Consider the following 27,316-nt stretch of genomic DNA (forward strand, 5'->3'; position numbering starts at 1 on the left):
GTGTTCTGCAACCCTGACAGCCAGTGAACAATTCTTTTTTTTTGTGCTGAATATGTTAAAACTTTTATGGTTTGCAGTTTATCACAGGGTGAGCTAGAAGTCTGGCACAAGCTGCTGACTCCATGACACTAAAAATATCCGGTAATAAACCACTGGGACAAATATTGCACATACTGTATGAGATATAGGACAGTGTGAGGCTCATTGCAATTTCAAACTTTCTTGCAAACTTTGACCATATATAATTTGATATATGAGGAAAGAACAGGGTTCAAAGCACTGCAGGCAGACGCTAAAATAGACAACAATTACTAACACTTTGTTGACAACCCTAGCAGCAGCAGAAGCATGCAGAAGGGCAAGTGAAGCTAATGACTGCACTGTCAGGACTGCATAGGCTTCACCTTTAGTATAAGACGACCTCAGCTTGTATGAAAGAGTGCAGACTGAGACGTTGAACAATAAAGAATGGGTGACTAATTAAAGGGCAGAGATGGCGGTGACAGATGTTAACAGCTAGAGGCAGAGTCAATGTCTCACCTTCACCACTTGTCCTCCCTCAAAACAACCATTCACATGGACACTGTGATGTGGTGAGTCCCCGGGGCCCGAGGTAGTGATTTGAGTGACTCCCTAGGAAATCTAATTAGTTCCCAAAAATGTTTATTAGGGATGTCCGATAAATGCTTTAAAATGTAATATCGGAAATTATCGGTATCAAAAAGTAAAATGTATGACTTTTTAAAACGCCGCTGTAAGGAGCGGTACACGGACGTTGGGAGAAATACAGAGCAGTTGCGTCTCCCAACAACAAGAGTGTGTTGTTGCCGGTTCTGTAGCCGTGGCTAACAAGCCAGCGAGCTCGGTGACTGACTAATGACACCATGTCTATGGTTTGGGATTATTTTAAAGTGTCTGACGGATAAAAAACTGGCAATTTGCAATGACTGCAAAAAGTTGGTTATGCGAGGAGGAACCAAGATGTCTTCCTTTAATACGAGCAATTTGATCTCCCACCTCTTCAAGAATCATAAGGAGATACACGATGAATACAAGCGGAAGATGGATGAAAAGCAAACACCGAAAAAAAGTAGTACCACACAGTTGTCGCTTAAAGACTCCGCCGAGAAAAAACACAAATACAACAAAAAACACCCCTGTCTCAACGCAGCATTTCAGAAGCTCTGGCTGACTGCTAGGCCACTTCAAGCACTCACCACTAGCTTGCAGCACATTTGTGTTACTCATACAAATACGTTAAAGCAGCGCAGATTGAGCCCAGTTTATAATTTCCTGTTATACAGTATGCCAGGCAGTCTTGCACTAAAGGAGGACTATGTTATTGTTTACTTTATGACTCTAGTATACTCTGGACTGAAGCTGTGTGCCTTCATTATTTTTGTAGCTGTTGTTTTGAGGCATATTTGAATTTTTTTTTTAAATAATGCACTTTGTCAAAGTCAAAGTATAGTACTTCCCATAGTTGTAGTGGGTCTTAGGGAGAGCATGTCCCAAATTCCAAGCTGCTGTTTTGAGGCATGTTAAAAAAAAATAATGCACTTTGTGACTTCAATAATAAATATGGCAGTGCCATGTTGGAATTTTTTTCTATAACTTGAGTTTATTTATTTTGGAAAACCTTGTTACATTGTTTAATGCACCCAGCGGGGCATCACAACAAATTTAGGCATAATAATGTGTTAATTCCATGACTGTATATATCGGTATCGGTTGATATCGAAATCGGTAATTAAGAGTTGGACAATATCGGAAATCGGCAGAACAGCCATTATCGGACATCTTTAATGTATATATTCCCCTTTTTCTTAAATTGTAGTGTTAATATCTATTGTTGGTAGTATTGTATGATATGGTTTTAATAAAAAAATATATTAATTTATGTTAAAAATGTATCTGAAATTAAACTAATTTTGCATTCTAGTACAGTATTAATAACTATTAAACATTTGTCCATTGAAAGCAAGGGCAGGCAAAGTGCTGATAAAAACAAAGATTTTTCTCATGTAAACAAATGACAGTCAAACTAGTGGCAATAACAACAATATAATCCATCCATCCATTTGTCCAGGCCCGAACAACACTATAATATCAAAGCTATTTAGCTTTATCAAAAAAAAGAGTTTGATTTTATGGTAATAATGATGCGTTTAGAAAGCTGCACAATATAGACAAAGTTTAACTGGCAGACTTTGGCTAAAATGAGAGTTAAAGCTATTGTTCAGCTAACAGACTAACTGGCTTACTGGGGTGAGTTGAAGATGGCATTCCCCAGATGTCTGACATGCCTCCGCCTTAAATTCTCCCGCATCACAGACGTACCGCCATGAAAAGCAAGGTCCGCTTTGCAAATTGGGCAAGTTGTTCCTGTTGTTTAGTTTTCACTCGCAGTGTTTTTGCAGTGGCTGGATCCGTTTGTCTCTTCCTACTTGTCCGAAAAAAAAGACAACACCGACGATTATCAAAAAATTAATTTGTTGGCGATAAATTTTATGAACAATTTTTGTCGATGAAGTCAACAAACGGTGCTAATTACTGTGATTTTAAACATACATTTACAATTTATCATTTTTATAGATATGAAGGAACAAATGGAGAGTGATTTTAGGATTTTACACATCTAGCAATAAGACTGCTAAAGGTAGGTGTTTATGGGCTGTACACACACACACACTCACACACACACACACACACACACAGACACAAGACACAAGACACCAATAGTGCAGTAGTGCTGAATACTCCACCAATTTTACCATATTGACGAGAAATAAGACCGTGTTTTTCTGTAGTGGTGTCGCCCTATCTTCAGGGTCCTTAGATTTACATAAGCAGACCAACAGGTGGTACTAAATAACCCCTCCACCCCCTGCATTTCAGAGCTTTTCTTCCTGTCGCTCACACATACGTGAGTGGCCTGGAGAAGAGCAGCCGCGACACACCACAAAGGAGTTATGCTAATTTTCGAAAAATAGTGATCATAAACACACACATATGTATATGTGTATATATATATATATATATATATATATATATATATATACACTACCGTTCAAAAGTTTGGGGTCACATTGAAATGTCCTTATTTTTGAAGGAAAAGCACTGTACTTTTCAATGAAGATAACTTTAAACTAGTCTTAACTTTAAAGAAATACACTCTATACATTGCTAATGTGGTAAATGACTATTCTAGCTGCAAATGTCTGGTTTTTGGTGCAATATCTACATAGGTGTATAGAGGCCCATTTCCAGCAACTATCACTCCAGTGTTCTGAGTTAGTAGGGCTGCGAATCTTTGGGTGTCCCACGATTCGATTCAATATCGATTCTTGGGGTCACGATTAGATTATAAATCGATTATTTTTCGATTAAACGCGATTCTCGATTCAAAAACGATATTTTTCCCATTCAAAAGGATTCTCTATTCATTCAATGCATAGGATTTCAGCAGGATCTACCCCAGTCTGCTGACATGCAAGCAGAGTAGTAGATTTTTGTAAAAAGCTTTTATAATTGTAAAGGACAATGTTTTATCAACTGATTGCAATAATATACATTTGTTTCAACTATTAAATTAACCAAAAATATGACTTATTTTACCTTTGTGAAAATATTGGACACAGTGTGTTGTCAAGCTTATGAGATGCGATGCAAGTGTAAGCCACTGTAACACTAGTGTTCAATTTAATATTTTTTTTTTTTTTTTTTTTAATAAATGTCTAATGATAATGTCAATTAGGTATCTTTAATCACTGCTATATTGAAATTGTAACTAATATTAATACTGTTGTTGATAATATTCATTTTTGTTTCACTACTTTTGGATTGTCTGTGTCATGTTTGTGTCTCCTCTCAATTGCTCTGTTTATTGCTGTTCTATATGTGTTGCCGGGCCGGGTTTGGTTTTGAAATTGGATTGCATTATTATGGTATTGCTGTGTATTGTTTTGTTGGATTGATTAATTAAAAAAAAAAAAAAAAGATTTTTGAAAAATGAGAATCGATACGGAATTGTACAATGTGAGAATCGCGATTTGAATTTGAATCTATTTTTCCCCACACCCCTATGAGTTAGTGAGCTCGTAAAATATCTCAAAAAGGTCTGAGCTGATTTTCTTGAAAGTTTTTTTTTAGGAAATGCCTGAAATGAGATAAGAAACAACTGATTAGATTTTTTAATTAACCATGATTAATCACAATTAATTACAATTCAAAACTGAGTTATAAGATTTTAAAAATGTGTCATTTGACAACACTAGTAAACAAATTGCACTTTGAGTTTTAATGTTTGATTGAAGTTGTTGAAAACGTGCTTTTTGTGGGTAAAGTTACACAAAACCCTGATATCAAATTCCTAAAATTCAGAGCAATGTTTGTGGATGTTATCGAAAATACTATTGCAATGTTTGCCGTAATTTTAATTTTGTGAAAACGCCATTTATGCCACCACAATCAAACATATAATTGAAAGAATCATTGTCGAAATTACACCCGTAGGTGGTCACCATGGCAATGAGCTGAGACATATAAACTGGTGTATAATAAATACGATTTTTTTGGCGTTACTTTAAAAAGGTAGTCACATACATAAAAAGGTACCATTACACGTCTTGCTCCCCATAAATATATTGGATTATACGGTATGACAAAATACAGATTATGTAAATGGAAGGATAATTATTGATGCTTCCTGCTGAAGTTGTCACAGAAATACAGCTGAGTTTTAGACTCATCAGGTTTTTCACATTACAAAATGCCTGTGAATACTTCTTGTATATATTGTCTGTCGTCGTGTATTACTCCAAAGACTGAGTGAGTCAATGATCTGAACTTCATACAAAAATAAGACAGTGGGTATTAATGAGAATAAGAGTTTCAATTACCCCACACAAGTACTTCATTATTCATCTTACTTTGAAGCTTTGAATTAAAATGGGTAATGTGGCAGTTATCACTTAAAAGGCTTCTCCTTTTTTGGAAGTGAAAATAATCTCCTCCGAGGAATGTAATTTGCCTTTAAAAACCAGCCTCAACTTCAATGATAGACCCGCACATACACACACCCGCATATACGAGAAGGGCACGCCAACTTTCCTGAGGCAAAACAGAAAAAAATGGCTGCTTTTACTATTAATAACTGGATCTGTTCTTGACCAACTACACAAGCCAAAACCAGTGAAGATTGCACGTTGTGTAAATTGTAAGTAAAAAGAGAGTACAATGATTTGCTTTTTTCAACCTATATTTAAGTGAATACACTGCAAAGACAAGATACTTAACGTTTGAACTGGTAAACTTAGTTATTTTTCGCAATGATTAGCTCATTTGGAGTTTGACGACTGCAACATGTTTCAAAAAAGCTGGCACAAGTGGCAAAAAAGACTGCCAAAGTTGAGGAATGCTAATCAAACACTTATTTGGAACATCCCACAGGTGAACAGGTTAATTGGGAACAGGTGGGTGTCATGATCGTGTATAAAAGCAGCTTCCATGAAATGCTCAGTCATTCACAAACAAGGATGGGGCGACGGTCACCACTTTGTGAACAAATGCGTGAGCAAATTGTCCAACAGTTTAAGAAAAACCTTTCTCAACCAGCTATTGCAAGGACTTTAGGGATTTGACTACCTACGGTCCATAATATCATCAAAAAGTTTAGAGAATCTGGAAAAAACACTGCACGAAAGCGGCAATGCCCGTGACATACGATCCCTCAGGCGGTACTGCATCAAAAAGCGACATCAGTGTGTAAAGGATATCACCACATGGGCTCAGGAACACTTCAGAAAACCACTGTCAGTAACTACAGTTTGTCGCTACATCTGTAAGTGCAAGTTAAAACTCTACTATGCAAAGCGAAAGCCATTTATTAACAACACCCAGAAACTGGGCCTGAGCTCATCTAAGATGGACCTATGCAAAATGGAAAAGTGTTCTGTGGTCTGACGAGTCCACATTTCAAATTGTTTTTGGAAACTGTGGATGTCGTGTCCTCCGGACCAAAGAGGAAAAGAACCATCCGGACTGCTACAGGCGAAAAGTTCAAAAGCCATCAGCTGTGATTGGTATGGGGGTGTATTAGTGCCCAAGGCATGGGTAACTTACACATCTGTGAAGGCACTGTTAATGTCGAAAGGTACATACAGGTTTTGGAGCAACATATGTTGCCATCCAAGCAACGTCTTTTTAATGGACGCCCCTGCTTATTTCAGCAAGACAATGCCAAGCCACATGCTGCATGTGTTACAAAAACGTGGCTTTGTAGTAAAAGAGTGCGGGTACTAGACTGGCCTGCCTGTAGTCCAGACCGGTCTCCCGTTGAAAATGTGCGGTGCATTATGAAGCGTAAAATACCACAACGGCAACTGTGGAACAACTTAAGCTGTACATCAAGCAATAATGGGAAATAATTCCACCTGAAAAGCTTCAAAAATTGGTCTCAGTTCCCAAACATTTACTGAGTGTTGTTAAAAGGAAAGGCCATGTAAAAATGCCCCTGTGCCAACTTTTTTGCAATGTGTTGCTGCCATTAAATTCTAAAGGTAATTATTTGCAAAAAAAAAAAAATTTGTTTCTCAGTTCCAACATTAAATATATTGTCTTTGCAGTCTATTCAATTGAATATAAGTTAAAAAGTATTTGCAAATCATTGTATTGTTTTTTTTAGGATTTACACAACGTGCCAACTTCACTGGTTTTGGGTTTTGTACTTTAGATTTTAAAAAAAAAGTTATACCTTTTTGTAGGACAGCTAAGCATGGTACAATCTTCTATTTTGCACATTTAACTACGGTAGTCCAGTGAACAACGGGCATCACATTATGGCTTACTGTCTGCACAAACATCTGCTCCACAGTCACTTGAAAGCAAAATTAATGTTGTACTATTATTTAACATCTAAAGGAGTACATTAGGCCTGCATAAAAGCTACTTGTTGAATTTGTGGTGAAACATAAAACTACTATTAATACTAACTGGCTCCAAATCCAGCATCATCATGTCGCACACATAGTGCATCATAACTGCTTGTTACTTCTTTATAAAGGGAACTTTTGCTTTTGTTTTGTCTTCCACTACCAGTTTGAACAAACAATGAAATACATGGAATTAATATATAAGAACATATGACTAATAGGCAATAGATAACGTTGCCAAGTTATTTAATACAAATTGAGTGTCATGTATTACTCCCATTTTCCTGATTTATTTTTGCCGATTTGGAGTTATTCTGGCTATTTCCATTATGCAACGTGGTGATGATCATGACGAGTACCGCTAAATAACATCGGTTTCTTAGCTGTGGTCCGTGTGGGCCCCAGTTGTATTCAGTTGTAATACACTTTTCCAACACTAGTGGCACTAATGACAATATCAAACAAACAGAAGTCTGGACCTAAAGTCATAGAGACTTTTCTTAAGTGCAAAAACGATGACTAGAGTGGTGAAGCTGTACTTTCATTTGCACTTTAGTTTTATTGGCCTTTTAGATAAGAAATATTTTTGTATTAATTTAATGTATTTATTCTAGCATAAATATATGTACCGGTAATTTTTTTTTAAATTTAGTTTTTAATTTGGTTATTTCCTATTCTTCTATACAGCCTAAGGTTTATGCGTTAAATATTATTTGTGATTAACAGATGGCTAAAAAAACTAAGTAGGTTGGATATAATTATTGAATAAGATTAAAATCAAGAGTAAGATTACTAATTCAGTGTTATTTGACTGGGCCCCAGGCCCCCCCTAGTGGAAAAGTTGGGCCCTGAGGTCAAAAAGGTTAAATACTCAATGTTGTGCTCCAATGCATATGCATGGCACAAGCAAATCCGCCGTATGTTTTATTTTGTGGATTATTTCAAATCCTTCTGGTCATAACGAAGAAATATGCATTGCATAAAAGAAAAGATGCTCGTGCATTGGCAAGCGTACCGAGAGCTTGCTGGTTTTTTTGCTCGACAAGCTGAAGGTTATCATTGAGTAATCACTTTTAGTATTTGAGTAAACAATGTGCCTGATTAATCGAGTAATTGAAAAACAAAACAAAACACTTGCCAGCGTGAGAGCCTCTTTTAGGGAAAATAGTTTAAATACATTTTTGGATGTACCTTATTCTTTCTTTGTGTAAATAACATTGAAATTGCAGTTTCACCACGGCAGCATCACAAGTCTTTGGGTTCTGGGGGAAAGTATGGTTCCAAAGCTGAAACTTAAAAGGAATCGATGGATGGGCACCACCTGGAGTGGAGCCTGCGTCTTAATTTGACTAAACACAGGAAACTTTAACAGATTAACAGATTGATAGCTCTTTCTTAGCTATTGATTTATATTTGAAAAACAAACAAAAAACAAACCTGTGTAGTCTGAAACCAGAGTTAGGGTTAGAAAAAAATAAAGAACCAAACTTAACAAAAAAAATATTTTTGATAAAGTATGATACATTCAGTGTAAATGTATTTAACAGTTTAACACAAACATTTGAAAATGTAATAACTGGAAACGAATGTTTGATTTTTTAATAACTCGCTAGAATTAACATACAAACTGTAGATGCTAACATTTCCTCACGTGTTTGAATAAAACATTTGTTATGCATGCCGGGAAATATAGGATGGCAATAGCTACCACAATAGCCTTTCATCTGCTTGTTTGCTGCTCTTCAACATGCCACATATTTTTCTGGTTATATGCTGCATCATTGATGTAGTGATATTGTGAAATGTGACATTTCGAACATTTCACAACGTTTGCTGTTTTTTTTTTTTTTAGCTTAAACGATTGCAACGCCTTTGACAGATTTTTACGCTTTCTTTGGGCCCGTGGCTCTCTTTCTCAGTCTTCTTTGAGCTATTTCTCTCCGCTGCACACACACAGGCCACATCACCCGCAGCTAATCTACATCACCGTTGTACGCTCTATTGGAGCAGTATTGCGTAAACAATGTCCGCATATTTTACTCATTAAACCAGGGGTCCCCAAACTTTTTGACTCCGGGGCCGCATAGGGGTAAAACAATTTGGCTGGGGGCCGCGCTATATACATATATATACATATATATGTATGTGTGGAAAAAAAATCACAAGACTACTTCATCTCTACAGGCCTGTTTCATGAGGGGTTCCCTCAATCATCAGGAGATTGAGGAAAAATCTCCTGATGATTGAGGGAACCCCTCATGAAACAGACCTGTAGAGATGAAGTAGTCTTGTGATTTTTTTTCCACACATACATATATTGCGCTCTACCACGGTATCAAGCACTATTTTTTATTTTACTTTTTATTTTTTGGATAATCTAATTAAGACATATATATATATACATATAATATACATATATACATATAATATACATATATACATATAATATATATATGTACACTACCGTTCAAAAGTTTGGGGTCACATTGAAATGTCCTTATTTTTGAAGGAAAAGCACTGTACTTTTCAATGAAGATAACTTTAAACTAGTCTTAACTTTAAAGAAATACACTCTATACATTGCTAATGTGGTAAATGACTATTCTAGCTGAAAATGTCTGGTTTTTGGTGCAATATCTACATAGGTGTATAGAGGCCCATTTCCAGCTACTATCACTCCAGTGTTCTAATGGTACAATGTGTTTGCTCATTGGCTCAGAAGGCTAATTGATGATTAGAAAACCCTTGTGCAATCATGTTCACACATCTGAAAACAGTTTAGCTCGTTACAAAAGCTACAAAACTGAACTTCCTTTGAGCAGATTAAGTTTCTGGAGCATCACATTTGTGGGGTCAATTAAACGCTCAAAATGGCCAGAAAAAGAGAACTTTCATCTGAAACTCGACAGTCTATTCTTGTTCTTAGAAATGAAGGCTATTCCACACAATTGTTTGGGTGACCCCAAACTTTTGAACGGTAGTGTATATATATATATATATATATATATATATATATATATATATATATATATATATATATATATATATATATATATATATATATATATATATATACACATATATATATACATATATATATATATATAAATATAAATATACATATATATACATATATACATATATATATATATATATATATATATATATATATATATATATTATATGTAAATGTGTGTGTGTGTATATATGTATATGTATATGTAAATGTGTGTGTGTGTGTATATATGTAAATGTGTGTGTGTATATATGTAAATGTGTATATGTGTCTATAAATATATATATATATATATATATATATATATATATATATATATATATATATATATATATATATATATATATATATATATATATATATATATATATTCACACATATATATTCCTCGCGCACTAATTGACTTAAAGAGCGCACTTGCTGCATGTCACATTATCGATGGTAAAATGCATTTTTAGACAATATGATTTTCCTGAGTGGCTAGGAGACGGTAGAAAATGGACTAGTAAGGACAAATTTAAAAAATAATAATACAAAAAAACAAAAAAAATTTTACTTGGGACTTCCCGCGAGCCAGATTTTGGACGCTGGGGGGCCGTATCCGGCCCGCGGGCCGTAGTTTGGGGACCACTGCATTAAACGAATCATCGAAGCAATAAAATACAAATCGATGCAGCCCTAACCAGACCAGATGTTTAATTCTACCCTTCGTGAAATCCTGCTAACCTGCCACAGTGTTACCAAACAAAAACATCAAAATGCCTAAAAAGATTAAAATGCCATGAAAAGTATTTACTTTAGATTAGCATTCATGCCAATAAGTCATGGCCTGCTGAGTCTTAATTTAATTTAGTACTAAATAAAACTTAGTGTGTCTGGACACAAAATGGGGTCAATGGGGCTTCCAGTAACACCTGCTAATACTAGTGAAGCACGCCAAGTACGCTAAGCCTTTGTGGCCTTTGCTTCTTATGAGGGAGCAGGGTGTGCAGGCGATTAGTGCAGGCATGTTGATAAAGATCGCTTATTAGCACAAAAACGACTAAAAAGGGACATGTAGTTTTAAGACATACCGTTAAATGTTGGTTGGTATCGAACGTGTACACGAGGGGCGCCTGACTGGAGTTTAAGATTATCCATTAGCATTTAATCACTGCCTGACTCATTGGGCAGGAAAGGGGAGAGATGTTGCACATGTGGTGATTGTATCAAGATCATGTAAACCATGATCATGCAGCAGCAGCTCACAAGAGGACAAAAGAGACACAAGCAAGAAACTGATTGAAATGACATTTGACCCCAATCTCAAAGGTCGAGGCGTGCTCTGTCACAATCCCTGAAAATCTGAGGCAGATTGGGTGAAGATCGATTTGACCTTTGACCTCAGCTACCAAAATGTATCTAAAAATAAAATCTATGACGTATTTTTTTGTCCTGACTTTTATAGAAAATATAGTATGTCAAATATTTGCAGGAATCAAGTACGTTTTTTTTCCATACAAATGCATTCTAGAATATTGAAATATTCAAAATATAAACAAAATTTTTTTAATGAAATTAATTAAAAAATGTATTTCTCAATGAAAAATGTTAAGATATTTGTATTATAATTAAATTGTATTAATTATGGCCTCAGTCACAGATTTGTCACTTATTTATTTTAACATGAATCACAATGTTAATCTAACAAAATGATTATTTTAAGTTTCTATAAAATGTGTATACTTTTTTTAAGTGTTCGAAGAATTAAGAATTCTATGTTAGCTACCTCTCTTTGTTTATAATGTATATTTTCTGCTGGATCTACTCTATTTTATGCTGCAGCTGTTACATATACTGTAATATTGTACATGGTAATTGTTATACATTGTATATATTATATAATAATATAATATATCAGTATATATCATATAATGTATATATAATATGTAAATATTACATATATGTTATATTTTATATTGCTACTACGGTGCATTTTTAGTCTGCTTTATACCTGCATTATCCTCTCCATCCTTTGTAACTGAGCTACTGTGTGAAACAATTTCCCTTGTGGATCATTAAAGTTGGTCTAAGTCTAAGAAACGTACAATCGATAGAGCCCTCAAAAAGACTATGGGCTAATTTAATTGTTTTATTCATCCAAAAGTAAGTAAGTTTGAAGGCCAACCTTCCGGGCTGTAACCTCCACACAATGTAGGCAATCATAATAATACACAAACTACAAAAGCACTCAGAGAGCGCAGACCCGCCTACCTCCCAAAAGTAGAACAGTCCTGGATCCAGACGGTAATTTGGATCAGCCCCAACATTTAATCAGTTGTTCCTTATCCCATTTCTGACATTTCCTGAACGTTTCATCAAAATATACCTTTTTGAGCGAGCAATAGCGGAATGAATGACAGAGTGAAGCCTCAGTCAGCCATCCACTATCTTTGTCTCTGTGGGTGGAGGCGGGGCCTCCAGCATACGCACACTTAATTTGAAGCTTGTAACGTAAATATAAAAAGGTAACAGTAGAAATGATCCAGATCAGCCCTACAAGTTAATGAGACAAATCAACTGCAACTAGTACATAATCTACGGATGTATTTAACAAAAACAAGACAATTTGCATAGAGTGATGACTTCTCTTATCCAAGCACAAGAAGTTGAAAATACCATTCAAAATCAAAACAAGTTTTTCAGGCAGCCGCGAGCAAGTCAACAAAACAGATATTTCCCACAGATGTACATATAGGTCAAGTAACACTTTTGTAGCAACTGTGATTAATCATGATAAATCCAAATTCAAAAGTGTAATTAGTCTGATTTTAAAATAAATTATTTGACAGCACTAATACATAAAAATTCGGATTTCAGTAGGTTGTATTGGTTACGTTTCGTGTCACGAGTGTGTTGGTTGTGACCCCAAGATGCAGAGACGGCAGGCGAAGTGCAAATAACAACAAAGTGCAAGTAACAACAAAGTGCACAAAAAGGCAAAACGGTCACAGGAACCATAGGGAAAGCTATGCAGCATGGAGGTATAAAGCACAATGACCGGAGGACAGGGCTGGCATAGAAAGCATCCTGATTGGCAACCACTGACAGGTGTGTCCTGATTGCTAATCAAGGACAGGGAAGCGAGCCGCCACTCAGACAAGCAAAGTGATGGCAAACTGTGACAAAAAAGAAGTGGAAATGAAAATGAGTGTTGAAAAAATACCTTAAACTAATACATGTAATGGAATTATTGTTGTCACACGGTTAATTTCAATAATCAGATTCATCACACTTTTGAATTTTGGTGAATCGACAACAAGCAGTATACCCGTGACAATGTTGTCAACAAAAGTACTACAGATAAGTTAAGCAACGTTTTGCAGCAACTTTAATTAATCCCGATTTATCCTTATCTGAATTAAAAATATAATCATTTAACAACACCAATATATGAAAATAGGCTCTAAATGTGTTGTATTAGAATTTGTGTTGTCAAACCGTAAAGTTCAATATTTTGAGTTTTAATTAATCATGATTAGTTGTGAATATTAACAGCAATTTACCTGCTTGTTTACCATATTTTTCGGACTATAAGGCACACTTAAAATCCTTTTTTGTCCTCAAAATTCGACAGTGCACCTTATAACCGGTGCGCCTAATGTAAGGAATAATTCTGGTTTTCCTTACCGACCTTGAAGCAATTTTATTTGGTACATGGTGTAATGATAAGTGTGACCAGTAGAAGGCAGTCACACATAAGAGATGCGTGTAGACTGCAATATGACTCAAGTGAACAACACCAACATTTTATACAGTATGTTCCATTGAAAATGTAGAACATTACACACAGTGCTCAAAAATCTATCAAAATGTTTTAGTACGACTTTGGTAAACTATGAAGCCGCATCGCTTGATGGATTGTTCTGTGCTTCAACATACAAGTATTATGGTGTGTGCATAAGGTAAGACATATTACCTGGCGTTTTGTTTCGCAATATTATGCAAAAGCAACTTTCCTTACCTTCTGGTACCTGCTGATCTGTATTTGGGATCTGCATAAGTCCTGAAAAAATTGTGCGCGTCCGCCTTTGTAGTCCGTGCCGACACCGTAGTCGATAAGCTTCTTCTATTTCTCTATCTGTGACATTCATCCTCCGCTGTTGCCATTTCTAATACAAAGTAGTGTAAAGTTCTTACTTATATCTGTCAGTAAACTCGCCATGAAAGCACTAAAACATACCGGTGTAGTGAGTTTTATTAATCACCCAAGGAACTTTAGCTATTAGAGTTCCGGTCTGACGGTTTTTCACGGTACACATTTCCGGTGTTGTTTCCGGATGAGGAGATTCCGCTCCGTTATTGATTGAAGTAAAGTCTGAATGTCATTAAAACAGTTAGCTCCATCTTTTGACACTTCTTCCACTCCCGTCCTTGCACGCTACACCGCTACAACAAAGATGGGGAGAATATGCTGCCAAAGGTGAGCCACGTAAATAAGACCGCCCACAAAATGGCGCACCCGGAAGCGACCGTCAGAAGGAGGCTGTAAAACATAACCTATGCAACATTTTGACCAAAGAACCACCATTACATGTTATGTAGACCACCAGGAAGTGTTTTTAATTTAGAAAAATTTTTAATAATAATATGACTCCTTTAATGCGCCCTATAAGCCTAATATATGAAAAAAGATCAAAAATAGACCATTCATCAGCAGTGCGCCTTATAATCCGGTGCGCCCTAAAATTTAAATCAACTATAAAAAGACCCCAATATTTGGACAGAAATGCAACTTTATTGACAGAATATCATATACAAACATGTTTAAGTTTTATACTTAACAGCAGGTCATTTATTTGCTCCAAACAGTTTTATCTCGAGTTCAGTTGAAGTTTTTTTTCAGTCTCCTCACTCATCTTTGCACTGACGTATGCTTTGACCTGATCACTAACCGTATACCAACCAGGTATCTACAGGTTATATTCCTAAAGGAGCTTATGTGGTCAAATAATATTTGTGTGAGTAATCTGCCTTTATACATAATCAATGCAACCCTTTTCGTGATTAATCGCATGTGTTAACTTTGACAGCTCTACAATACTAACTCAGACAAACATCACAGTCTCCTTTCATAGCTGTGGCTGTGTTGTATATTGTACTACAAAGGTCAAAGTCTAATATACGATGCCACAGGAAGCGCTTGCATATCCTCCCTCTGACATCCATTTAGTTCACAGTCCGTTTGGATGGAATTTATTTAAAAAAAAAAAAACATTGCATCTTTCCTGTTTTGCGAATGGTGCACACTGAGGGAAATATTGTAACATTTTTGCAGGAAACAGTAATACAAGTTGTGTTCTCTCGTCATGGGTTACCAACTGACTCCACTAATTAAATTTTCCTGAGGGAACTCTCCTGAAGGAATCAATAAAGTACTATCTAATATTGCTCTGGAAAAACATTAATTGAAGTCTTCCCTGTAATTAGGGTTATTATTTTCTAACAGGTCATCCCAAAGCATTGGCGCTACAAACCGGCATCAATCTTCATATTGAGCAACCCTAATGAAGCTTAAAAAAACACATTACACTGACAATGACAAAAGGCCGCAGACTGAACAAACACCTGTGGACTCGTCTACTGATCAATATGTGTAGGTTTTTATTTACACTAATTGCAGTGTTGTGTAATATTATGTCCCCTACCACTTATAAGACAGGATACAACACAGACCCGACAAAAGGTAAACCACATGAATCATGCCATACATAGAAAAATATCTGGTGCGGTGAAACGAGGTCTGACATTTAGGTTGTCATGAATTGTTAATGATCTTAAAATATACTACTGCTTGTGCTCACAGACGCAAAGGGTGCTCATATAAAGTGAAAAGTCAAGATTCCAACAAATACCTCATATAGTTCCTAGCGAGTACATTTCATATGTGACCAAAATTACCACGGTTATTATTATTGGTATTGTTAAACTTGCTCAAAAATATTGTTCTTCTTTGACATTTGTAATAGGGAAATATGTTAATTTGTCTTATACTCGTGTTAGCAATTACAGTAGTTAGCGATGAGCGCTCTATTTCAAACCAGCGATCAGCTTGGTTACCTTGTTTTTACATTTGTAGGAATGCTTGAAAAATACCTTTACCAGGGATGGTACTTTTCATATTTGAATCGATACGGTATAAATTACTGGCACCTGGTTTTCGGTACTAAATTTTGTGTGTTCAGATGTCTTCTTAAATTGTTAAAAAAAATAAAAATCCTTCAACATTTAACGCTGAGCTGTGTTGTCCAATTGATATCTTGCTTTCTTACACTTCTGTATCTCATTTGCAAGTATGATATAGTAGACTTTGCATGTAGTTGTATAAGTAGTGTATAAACTACGATGTGTTGCCAGAGCCATTAGGTTGAATGTGCCAGTCAAAGGAGAGGCTCAATACAGACACGGTTGAACAGAAGTCAAATTTTTTTTAAAAATTACAAACAATTATACAAAGTCTTTTGTTGAGCCCTGCAAAGTGTTCATACTCTAAGTTTTGTACTTATCACACATGGGCTGTTTGTAACGTGCAAAAAAAAAAATTTAAAAAAATCACACACCTTTTATTAAATCAAAAATATTGAATGTCAATGTTTTGGCACATTTGCAAACAGCTACAATGATGTACCAAGCAAACTATAACATGTTACCTAAGAATGTACAACAATTCTTCTCAACCAAAGAGAAATATAACATTAGAGAATAATGTGAATTAAAAAAACTGTCTGCACGTACAACACTTAAAACATTTAGTATATCAGTATGTGGAATTAAATTATGGAAAGGATTTGGCAAATATGTCAAACAAAGCACTAATATGATCCACTTAAAAAAAAAAATTCAATTTAAAAGTGTTTACAAAGTACAAGAAAGATTACGCCTTTTGAACTTATTGAAAATAAGATATTTTTCATCTCATTATGTGAATCATAACTGACCTAACTTGTGTATCCAGAATGAATTTACGTAAATTATGTACAAATGGAAAACAGGAAGTGAACATGTGTTAGTACTCTAATTGCTGTGAGGAAGAAAAGGGATAGGATTAAATAAGCTCTGCTTCTTCTACTCCTTTTCGGACATGTTGTAAAGAAAAATTATATGTGAAAATCGTATTAAAGTTGTATACATGTTCGAAATAAACTGCAACCAACATGTTACATGGATCTGTACCCGATAGTACTGACAGACTTCAGTCCGTACCTATAAAAGTACTCACATCCTCAACTTACTAATATTGCTTTTAGGGACAGTTTGACATTGTAACAAATTATGTCCATCATTTTCTACAGGGAAACAAAGCGATGCAAACTTGATAGTTTGGGAATAGACAGTAAAACAACTTAATGCTATTATTACTAACTTGCTGAGCGTGTGTGTATTCGAGCCACACACACACTCACCATTGTTTTGAAAGCAAACTTCCCTAGATTGAAAATTCTCTCTTTTTTTTATTTTCCCAAGGAAATCAAACAATATGCATCCTACGGCGTGAGATGTTTGCGAGAAGCCGGGGACATTGTGTGCGCATTGTAAGCTCCATCATAACAAGAAAGACTGGATTGGGTCCAAGTCACCTGATGATAATCCCGAGCTCCAAACAGAGCGAAAAGACAAGGGGAAAAAAAAAAATGTTTAATTGAAACGCATGAGTTGCTGTGTGTATTTAAATGCAAATTCCGTGTCTCTGGTGAACACAGTTTGATATCAAACAAGGTGATGCTTTGTGTAACAAGCCATGGACAAAAGCAACTCTGACTCTTTGTGCAGAACACCTGACTGCTAATGAAGGGGAAGCCGGCTGACAAGTCTACTCTGTCCTGTCCTGTCTAGCCTGCTAATAAGTGCTCTTCATCTGCTGTAGCCTTCACATCCCCTCTTGGTGCTGCCCAACATCTCAAAGTGTCACAAACGCCTGTCGTCTTTTTTAAAAAAATGTTTAATTTGCAGCTCAGTCACTCGAAAAAGCCAAACAAACAGGCGGGCAGGACATGTGGACAAGATGCAGCATGCGGCTTTGCAGGTTTCAAAAGATTCAAAGAGGACGCGGCTACCTGAGTGTGGAGAGTTGGAGTCAAAGATCATTCTGCCATCTGTCAGGCGTCAAAAGGAAGTAAGTGTGCATCGCCTTCGTGTCCTCCTGGCTTTACAGTAGACGACACCACAGTACTCCAAGAACAGCCCAAAGTATGACTGATGGAAGGATGCTCTCCTCCTCCTCTTGTTCTTCCTCCTGCTGCTGCTTCTGCACAATGACCTCCCCCCCCATCCCTCTCTCTCACCGTGTTCTGTCTCCAGCCTCCTTCTTAGCTCCCTCTCTCCCTCCACTTCCCCATCCTGCTCCACATGGACTCCCTCACTCACTCACTGCCAGGCGTGCACACACAATCATATGCAAATAACAAAAACAAGGCAGACTTAAAAGCTTTTCTGCCTGATGGACGCCTCAATAGTCACTAGTTGGGTGTGCCATGCATCTTTTTTGCTTATCGGATGACACATTAAAAAAAAATTCTAACGGAATGGATCACATCTGCACCGTGGATGTAATGACACATCTTTCATAAAAGCAGAATTCCCAAAGCTAATTTCAATATACAGTATATGCGTACTATCCACCCGCTCTAAACCAGTGTGTGCGGGATCAGATTGGACGCTCTGTAGGGGATGTGCTATTTTGAGCCCCTCCGTCGTGATGCACAACACAATAAAAAGAAGGAAAAAAAAAAAAAAGAAGTACACCCCCCCGTACTCCTCGATCTCGATGCCGCTATAAGGGGATAAACTGGGGAGGCGGCAATGGATTGCTGGAGATGTCTGAAGGATAAAAACAGTCACGCCGTGACCCGAGTCGTTAACAGATGGCAGCAGGACGATTCACAGATGGACCTTGCAAGGTAAGAACAGGTCGTCGTAGGTGAATAGATCGGATGATGAATGCTGTAATTGAGCATGAAAGGGGCCTGTTTGGGGACCTGTGACGCCAGAGTGACACACATTGATTTTATACAGCGTAATGGTTCCATCAGAAAAAAAATGGATCTCAACGTACCACTATAACGACCAACATCAAAATACAGTAGAGTAGTAGGCCCAAGTATTCATTAAAACCAAGGCAGAGGTTTTATTTAACAATTTTGCAACATTACACACAGTTTGACCCAAGGCTTGGTGATATGACTGAAAACTATCACGATATACATATTTATATATTGATTGTAGTGTTGTCCCGATACCAAAATTATTTCGATACTTTGATACTTTACTAAATAAAGGGGACCACAAAAAATTGCATTACCGGCTTTATTTACAAAAAATCTAAGGGTACATTAAACATACGTTTTTTATTGCAAGTTTGTCCTTAAATCAAATAGTGAACATACAAGACAACTTGTCTTTTATTAGTAAGTAAGCAAACAAAGGCTATATATATATAAATATATATCTACATATATATACATATATGTAGATATATATATATATATATATATATATATATATATATATATATATATATATATATATATATATATATATATATATATATATATATATATATATATATATATATATATATATATATATATATATATATATATATATATATATATATATATATATATATATATATATATATATATATATATACACAGCCTGGCCCCCGGCCAAATTTTTTTAACCCAATGCGGCCCCCAAGTCAAAAAGTTTGGGGACCCCTGATTTAAAGGGTCATTTTTCAAAATGTTCTTCCGTGGGGGCATGCCCCCGGACCACCCTACTGTTGCTAGGTTACCAATTTAACCAGAGGAAACACTGCAATTGAGTATATTAGGGTGTAAAAAAAACCATATATAAAGGGCTCTCATCAGGCTTATATATCCAAGATGTTAGACATGAACCATAACTTGTCTTTTTTTCTCTCTCTCTCTACAATGACAGATGGGATGGCCCTGTAAATTGTGCAGCACTGTTGTGCCAACCAAGAGTGATTTTTTAAAGCACTACAGACTGCACCATGGGACCTTTGGACACAGCCATGCCTTCCCTTGCATTCATATAGGTTGCCCATGCTCTTTTAAATGCTGGAGTTCCCTTCGCTCTCATCTGTCAAGATACCACCCAGAAGTCAAATTCCTCAACTCACCTCAAGTAAGTCCTTCATTCACCTGCCCTCTGTGTAAAAGGACTGTGCCAGGAGCATCAATGATATGATGGCCAGAACGTGTACAGTTGGAGAAGACAGGAAGTGGTTGCCAAGTCTCCTGCTGGGGTGGCAGAATTTAAGGAAAGATGGCCTGCCCTCTTCGAACCATTCCAGGTAAATGATTTATCATTCTATTTTTCCTGACCAAGTTTCCATTATGACTTGGACATGACATACTAGACTCACTTTTTGCCTGAAAATGTATACTAAAACCCTTAATATCAGTAACGGTCAACATTTGCTGTCTTACAGATTAATGAAGAGTTCCGAAGGTGCACTGCTGTTCCACTGGAATCAACATTTATGTCCTAGCTGGACAGGTACACTACAAAACTCCTGGAGCTCTTCAGTGCAAAAGGTGGAGTGACTGGTCAGCGCATCAAGAACTTGTTGATGGAACTGATACAGGTGGGTTAAAAGTGGTTTAAAAGTTTACAACTGAATCTGTAATCATGCTCTAATAACGATATCACAGATTTAGAGTAAAATTGCCAACAAAATTCATTTATTTATTATTCTTCTATTAACTCTAGGACCCAAGTGCCTCTGCAGTGATGAAGAGAGATGTGACTCTGAGATGCCTCATAGAGTACATGGGAGAGAGTGGACAGGAGCTAATCTCTGACTACTGTGTAAGTATTGTTTAAAAGCAGGTTTGGATCAGTCTGATGTACAAGCTTAAATTGGGTTTACTTATGTGAACTGACTGAACCAGCAGTTGTCAGGTGGAGGTCGAGCATGCAGCTAGTTGGCAGGAGCCCCAGGATAGCCAATTAGCATAGCACCACAGAGTGATGCCTTTCTGTCTTGTGTTTCTGTTTGCCCAAAAAAAAACATGCAAACAAAAAATACTCCCCTTAAACAAGCATTAAAACATTTACTCTATATATATATATAACATATTACTGTTTGTTTGTTTGTTTTAATTTCTGGTGGTTCTATTCAGGTTTTTTATATGCAAATTAAAAATGCCAATAAAAAGCATGTGGCTGTAAATGCATCTAAGTACCAAGTTTAATGTACAAGATCTCAAATTAGAATTCAAAAGTTTTCAAAATGGTCTTCACAAAAGTAATCATTATCTGAATTAAATCACACAACTTATATTAAATATAAAATTAGATGTGTGTTTCTTTAAATTACTGTTTTTGTATCTCAAAGGGAACTGCAGAGACCACTGTTCATGAGGACCTGGAAATGAAGAATATGAGCATCTACATCTGTCGTGAGCCAAATGCAGTAGGAATCATCATTGAGGGAGTACCAGTCCTTACTCATCTTGGAAACCTGGCCAAAGCATGCTGCTTACTTTTGGGGTTGACGCATGCACTTAATCTTGAGTATCCATCCAAACTTTCCAAAACATTTGAGGTGTTTCAAAGACTTTTTGTGGGACTCGACACACTGCGCCCAAAACCAACCCCCAAATTCATGACTCTCAAAAACAAGCTTCTAGCTTAGGCAGTGAGCCATGACTGTCAGCTTGCACTTTTGAACAGCTATTTTCTTGTGTCCGCTCAAAATCATTGTTCATTGAGTGGAATTCTTCAGAATGTTGTCCTGTTCAGGTTTTTTACAAAGGTCCAGGTCATCGTTTCTGGTGTGTAAATTACGTTTTTTTTATGTTTTATACACACTAAATTGCCCCACTGTGAAGCTCCAGCTGGTCAGAAAGAGGGATCTGTGAGTTGTTTAAGTTAAAATGTTTCAAAATATACACACTGAAAGACACTATGGTGAAGGTGTTCTGCTTGTGAATTGTTACAGAAGTACAGATAATCTTAATGTTAAATTGTTTTAGCAAGAAACTGTACTGTGAAGGTTCTAAGTAAAACTTGAGATGCTGAGGTCATGCATTATTTTATGCACTAAATAAGTGAAGTGAATTACATTTATATAGCGCTTTTTCTCAAGTGACTCAAAGCGCTTTACATTGTGAAACCCAATATCTAAGTTACATTTTAAACCAGTGTGGGTGGCACTGGGAGCAGGTGGGTAATGTGTCTTGCCCAAGGACACAACGGCAGTGACTAGGATGGCGGAAGCGGGGATCGAACCTGCAACCCTCAAGTTGCTGGCACGGCCGCTCTACCGACCGAGTTATACTGTTCTTCTGCCTTCAGCTAAGGGCTTTAACTTATGCAGCGAGCTAAACATATGGCTTCAGTAACCACTCGTGAAGCAGTCTTGAGTTTACTGATCCATTTTACTTTGTAAAACTGTGACAGAGAAACAGAATAAACAACATCAGTTTCTGTGTAAAAAACATACATTCACACTTATTTCTGTGTGCAAAATAACCAACTAGAGGTCTTAACATTAGCAATACATAGTATTTTGACTAGCAACAACAATGCTAAATGATAACATCAGCTTTAGAGAGTGAATAGCGTAGCGCCTTGAATAACACGAAGCGCAAAGTGAATGCGCAAATAAACATTCTTAATAGAGCATATATGATTTAACTTACAGTTTATGCCTTTAACAAGCGCAAAAGTAGAGGAAGAAGACACACTCGACGCAGGAGCGACAGGTTTATGGACTCTGCTGCACTTCTTAACTTCTGCTCAACGCACTTCCTGGTTCCAACATGCGCCACTAGATGGCAGTGTAAGATCAACCACAAACTCAAAATCACTAGATTCTCTTACAGGAACATTAACCAGATAAGCTGTAGACTGAAGAAGCTTAGCTCTGTAAGAAAATAAACCTCCAGAAAAGGAGTAAAATAATAACACAAGACTGAGGGACAGAATACTCCCCGTCTGACATCAACAGGATGTCATACTAACCCACACCCACTGTTTTTCAAAGGATATGAGGGGTCCTTTATGTGTGGTTCCTCGGAACCAGCAGGATGACCTCACTGATAGGTCTCAAGTACAGTCTCTGTTCACCGTTGCGGGTTATCTTGACTTGGATCTTCCTGACCCTTTCATCCTGACTGGGAAAGGTCTTTGCAACAACACCAAGGGGCCAGTCGTTCCTGTGCTCTTGCCCATCTTTTAGCAGGATGACATCTCCTTCTTGTAGGTTGGGTTTAGGTGTTCTCCATTTGCGACGAGGTTGCAGGTCACTGAGGAATTCTCTCTTCCATCGTCCCCAGAAGAGATTGGCCAGATACTGTACACGTCTCCATTGTGCTCTGAACAGGTCACGGTCATCAAAGTGACCTGGGATGACTGAGGGGGTGGCTGCCTTTTGCGTGAGAAGCATGGCAGGAGTGAGAATCTCAGGATGCTCTGGGTCAGTGGAAACTGCTGTAAGCGGCCTTGCATTAACAATAGCAGTCACTTCCGACATGAACGTCACCAGTACTTCATGTGTGAGCTTGGCCTTTCCGTGCTGCAGCAGCATTGCGTCCAGAATCCGTCGACTGACGCCGATCATGCGCTCCCATGATCCAGCCATGTGGGAAGCGTGTGGGGGATTAAAATGCCACTCACAACCACTGTTTCCAAGATAGGTGTTGATTTTGTCATTGTGACAGCCCTTTTTGTCAATGTGAAGTTCTCTGCAAGCACTCACAAAGTTTGTGCCACAGTCTGATCTGAGCAGCTTGGCAGCACCTCTGATGGCGAAGAAGCGTCGCAGCGCATTAATGAATGACGAAGTGTCCATTGACTCTATCACTTCAATGTGGATGGCACGAGTACTCATGCAGGTGAAGATTACCGCCCATCTCTTTGCTTCTGCCTGACCTGCACGTGTTTTCCTGACTGTGACGGGCCAAGGGCCAAAAACATCTAGGCCAACACCTGTAAAAGGAGGGTCTGTGCACATTCTGTCTTCTGGTAGGTCTGACATGATCTGTTCTTGTTGTTTGCCTCTCAATCTGCGACATGTAACACAGTTAAAAACAACACTGCTGACTGCTCTTTTCCCGCCCACTATCCAGAAACCAGCAGCTCTGATAGCACCTTCGGAGAAGTGTCTGCCCTGGTGGCGTACTTGTGAATGAAATTGTCTGATTATGAGCTGAGTGACGTGGTGTTTACTGGGGAGGAGTATAGGGTGTGTTTCGTCTGCTGTGAGTTGAGCCTTAGTCAGCCGACCTCCAACTCGTAAGACCATGTTACTGTCCATTACTGGGTTCAGTTTGCTAAGTGGGCTTTTCTTGGAGACAGACTCACCACGTTCCACGTGCCTGATGTCATCTGCGTACACCTCACTTTGCACTGCACGAATGATGATGGCTTTAGCCTGCTGGAGCTGGTCTTCAGTAATGTTCTTGTCACACTTGTGCCATCCATGGCATCTGCTCTCAGATGCAGCCTTAAAACATGTGACGATGTGGCGTAGCCTGGCGATAGTCTTTAACAGGCGGGTCCAGCTGGAGAATCTTTCGAACCTTGCTGCCCAGAGAGTGCTTTTAGAGAGGGAGGTAGCACAGGATACAACCTCTGGACGCAGCTCAGTGTCATGTTCGGGGTTAATGAGGTCAAAGGGCATTTCCTGTGTTTGACCTAGGCCTGAGTCAGTGAGGAAGGGAGGGCCACTGAGCCATGTAGAGTGGGAAAGATGTTCAGCAGGCAGTCCACGTGTGGCATGGTCAGCTGGGTTTAAATGTGTGGGCACATAACGCCATTGGTGAGCCTGAGTGGAGCGCCTGATGCGTTCAACGCGGTTATGTACATACACATAAAAGCGTCTCTTGTCATTGAAAATGTAGCCGAGTACTACTTTAGAATCTGTGTAGAAGCTGACTTCATCAAACGTAAAGTCGAGCTCTTCTTGGACCATGTCTGCTACTTCGACAGCCAGCACTGCGGCACACAGCTCTAATCTGGGAATGGTGATGTCTGGTTTTGGAGCTAGCCTGGCTTTGCCGAGGAGAAAGCCCCCGTCACTGTGTCCATCAGCAGTGGTGAGTTTCAAGTAGGCGACAGCTCCGACTGCTTTTGTGGATGCATCACAAAACACATGCATATCCTTTCTCTGTGCTTTGGACAGTGAAATGGACGTATACATACGTGAGATCTTGAGCTGTTCCAAGTGCTGTAGAGCGTCTTTCCATCTCTGCCACTTGTCCTGTTGCTCCTTAGGTAGAGGAGTATCCCATTCACTGATGTTTTTGGAGATCTCTCTCAGGATGGAGCGTCCTTCAATGCTCACTGGCGCAGCGAACCCAAGCGGGTCATACAAACTGTTGATGACTGATAACACACCACGCTTGGTGAAGGGCTTGTCAGTGATCTCCACTCGAAACGACAACTGGTCAGTGGACAAGTTCCAGCCCAGTCCGAGGCTGTATTGCATGGGTGGTGCGTCCTGTCCGAGCTCAAGACCCTGCAGACCTGTAGCGAGATCTTCTCCTGGGAATGCGCTGGTGACAACAGGACTGTTAGATGAAATCTTGTGGAGACGGATGTTCGATTGAGCTAGCATTTTCTGTGCTCTGGTGAGGATGTCGATTGCCTCGTCCTCAGAGGCGAATGACTTTAGCCCGTCATCTACATAAAAATGGTGCTCAATGAATTTCCTCACCTCGCTGCCGTACTCACTCTCTCCCTCCACAGCAGTTCTCTTGAGTCCATAGATGGCGACTGAGGGAGATGGACAGTTTCCAAACACGTGAACTGTCATCCGAAACTCGTCCACTTCTCCATCCAGGTCGTGGTCGCGGAACCAGAGAAAGCGCAGGTAATCACGATGGTCTTCCCTGACCATAAAGTTGTGAAACATCTGCTCCACATCAGCCATCACAGCATATGGTTCACCTCTGAAACGGAGAAGCACACCTACAAGGCCATTGTTAAGATCTGGGCCTTTGAGCAGCACTTGATTAAGCGATACATTCTCACACTGGGCACTTGAATCGAAAACGATTCTGATTTTACCTGGCTTTTGTGGGTGGTAAATGCCAAAGCTTGGGAGATACCAACATTCTTGGTGGGGTTTAAGAAGAGGGGCCTTTTCTGCGTGTCCTTTGTTGAATGTCTTCTTCATAAACTCCACGAAATGCCCTTTCATTTCCGGCTTTCTCTTTAGTGTCTTGCGTAGAGACATGAGGCGGGTGAGTGCCTGCTCTCTATTGTTAGGCAAGCGGAGTCGGGGATGACGGAACGGGAGGGGAGCGACCCAGTTATTAGCCTCATCTTTAACAAACCCATGGTGCATAACATTCAGGAACGACTCATCTTCTGTAGAGAGTGCCAGTTTGTCATCATCTGCTGTTTGCTTAAAGATGTGTTTGCTCAGCTCATCTTTGGGTTGCATGTTCTCAAACAGGGGATTTTCTTCTGTGAACTTTACCTTCGTGTAGATTCTGTTTTCACAGGGAGAGAGGAAACTGGGGCGGCCGTTATCAAGTAAGTTTGTCTTGTAGGAGTTCACCGTGGGTCTGTGAGCTCCTGAGAGGCAGACATCTCCAATAATTACCCACCCGAGATCAAGCTGTTGGGCGTAAGGAGCTTCGTTTGGGCCGTTTATCTGGCGGCGGACCTTGTGAGCCTGAATCACATCTCTGCCCAGCAGGAGAAGAATGTCAGCTGATGGATCAAGTGGCGGTATTTGTGTGGCTACTTGAGAGAGGTGAGGATGTGCTGCAGCAGCTTCAGGAGTGGGTATCTCACTTCTGTTGTCTGGGATCTGGTTACACTCAGTGAGTATGGGTAGTGTTATTGACACTTTTCCATTTATGCCCTCGATGACAAAGCCATGAGCTCTTCGCCCTTGTGTGTTTACTGTTCCTGAGCACGTTTTCATTGTGTAAGGGAGGGCCTCACCATGCAGGTTGAACATGTCAAAAAAGCGGGACCAAGCTAATGACACATTACTCTGATCATCTAAGATCGCGTACGTTTTTCTTTTTTCATTGGGGGCTGAGCAGGGGTACACATTCACCAGGCAAATTTTAGAACAGGACTTTCCCTGTAGTCCCTGTCCACATACCTCAGTGCAGCTAGATGTGGTCACTGTGGGGCTTTGGGTATCCGGCTCCCCGCCATGGGCCAATGGTGGGATGCCAGGGCCTGTATCTGTCCATGGGGGTGGCCCAGCATGCATGGCAGAGGTGTGTGAATCACTGTTGCACTCCACACAGTGAATGGTAGCTCTACAGTCTTTAGCTCTGTGCTCTGTTGATGAGAGACACTTGTAGCAGATTGACAGCTCCTTAAGCAA

At 38.7% G+C, this 27,316-nt stretch overlaps 1 protein-coding gene and 1 long non-coding RNA gene across 4 annotated transcripts in view; one reads left to right on the forward strand and one right to left on the reverse strand.

Annotated features, from left to right (window-relative positions):
• gramd1bb (GRAM domain containing 1Bb) overlaps positions 1-27,316 on the reverse strand; it is a 373,707-nt gene that overhangs the window by 329,573 nt on the left and 16,818 nt on the right. The window contains exon 1 of one of the 3 annotated variants that reach the window (XM_062060500.1): positions 18,042-18,212. The exons of the other annotated variants lie outside the window; for them this stretch is intronic. The gene's annotated coding sequence lies outside the window, so the exon portion shown is untranslated. Of the gene's footprint in view, positions 1-18,041; positions 18,213-27,316 lie in introns of those variants that run through there. 3 annotated transcript variants of the gene reach the window in all.
• On the forward strand, positions 19,933-22,310 carry LOC133659340 (uncharacterized). The gene is made up of 4 exons (XR_009827620.1): positions 19,933-20,305; positions 20,444-20,599; positions 20,725-20,823; positions 21,353-22,310. It is a non-coding gene; the product is annotated as an uncharacterized LOC133659340 (long non-coding RNA).

This window comes from Entelurus aequoreus, linkage group LG10, assembly GCF_033978785.1.
Source record: "Entelurus aequoreus isolate RoL-2023_Sb linkage group LG10, RoL_Eaeq_v1.1, whole genome shotgun sequence".
NCBI classification, from domain to species: domain Eukaryota; kingdom Metazoa; phylum Chordata; class Actinopteri; order Syngnathiformes; family Syngnathidae; genus Entelurus; species Entelurus aequoreus.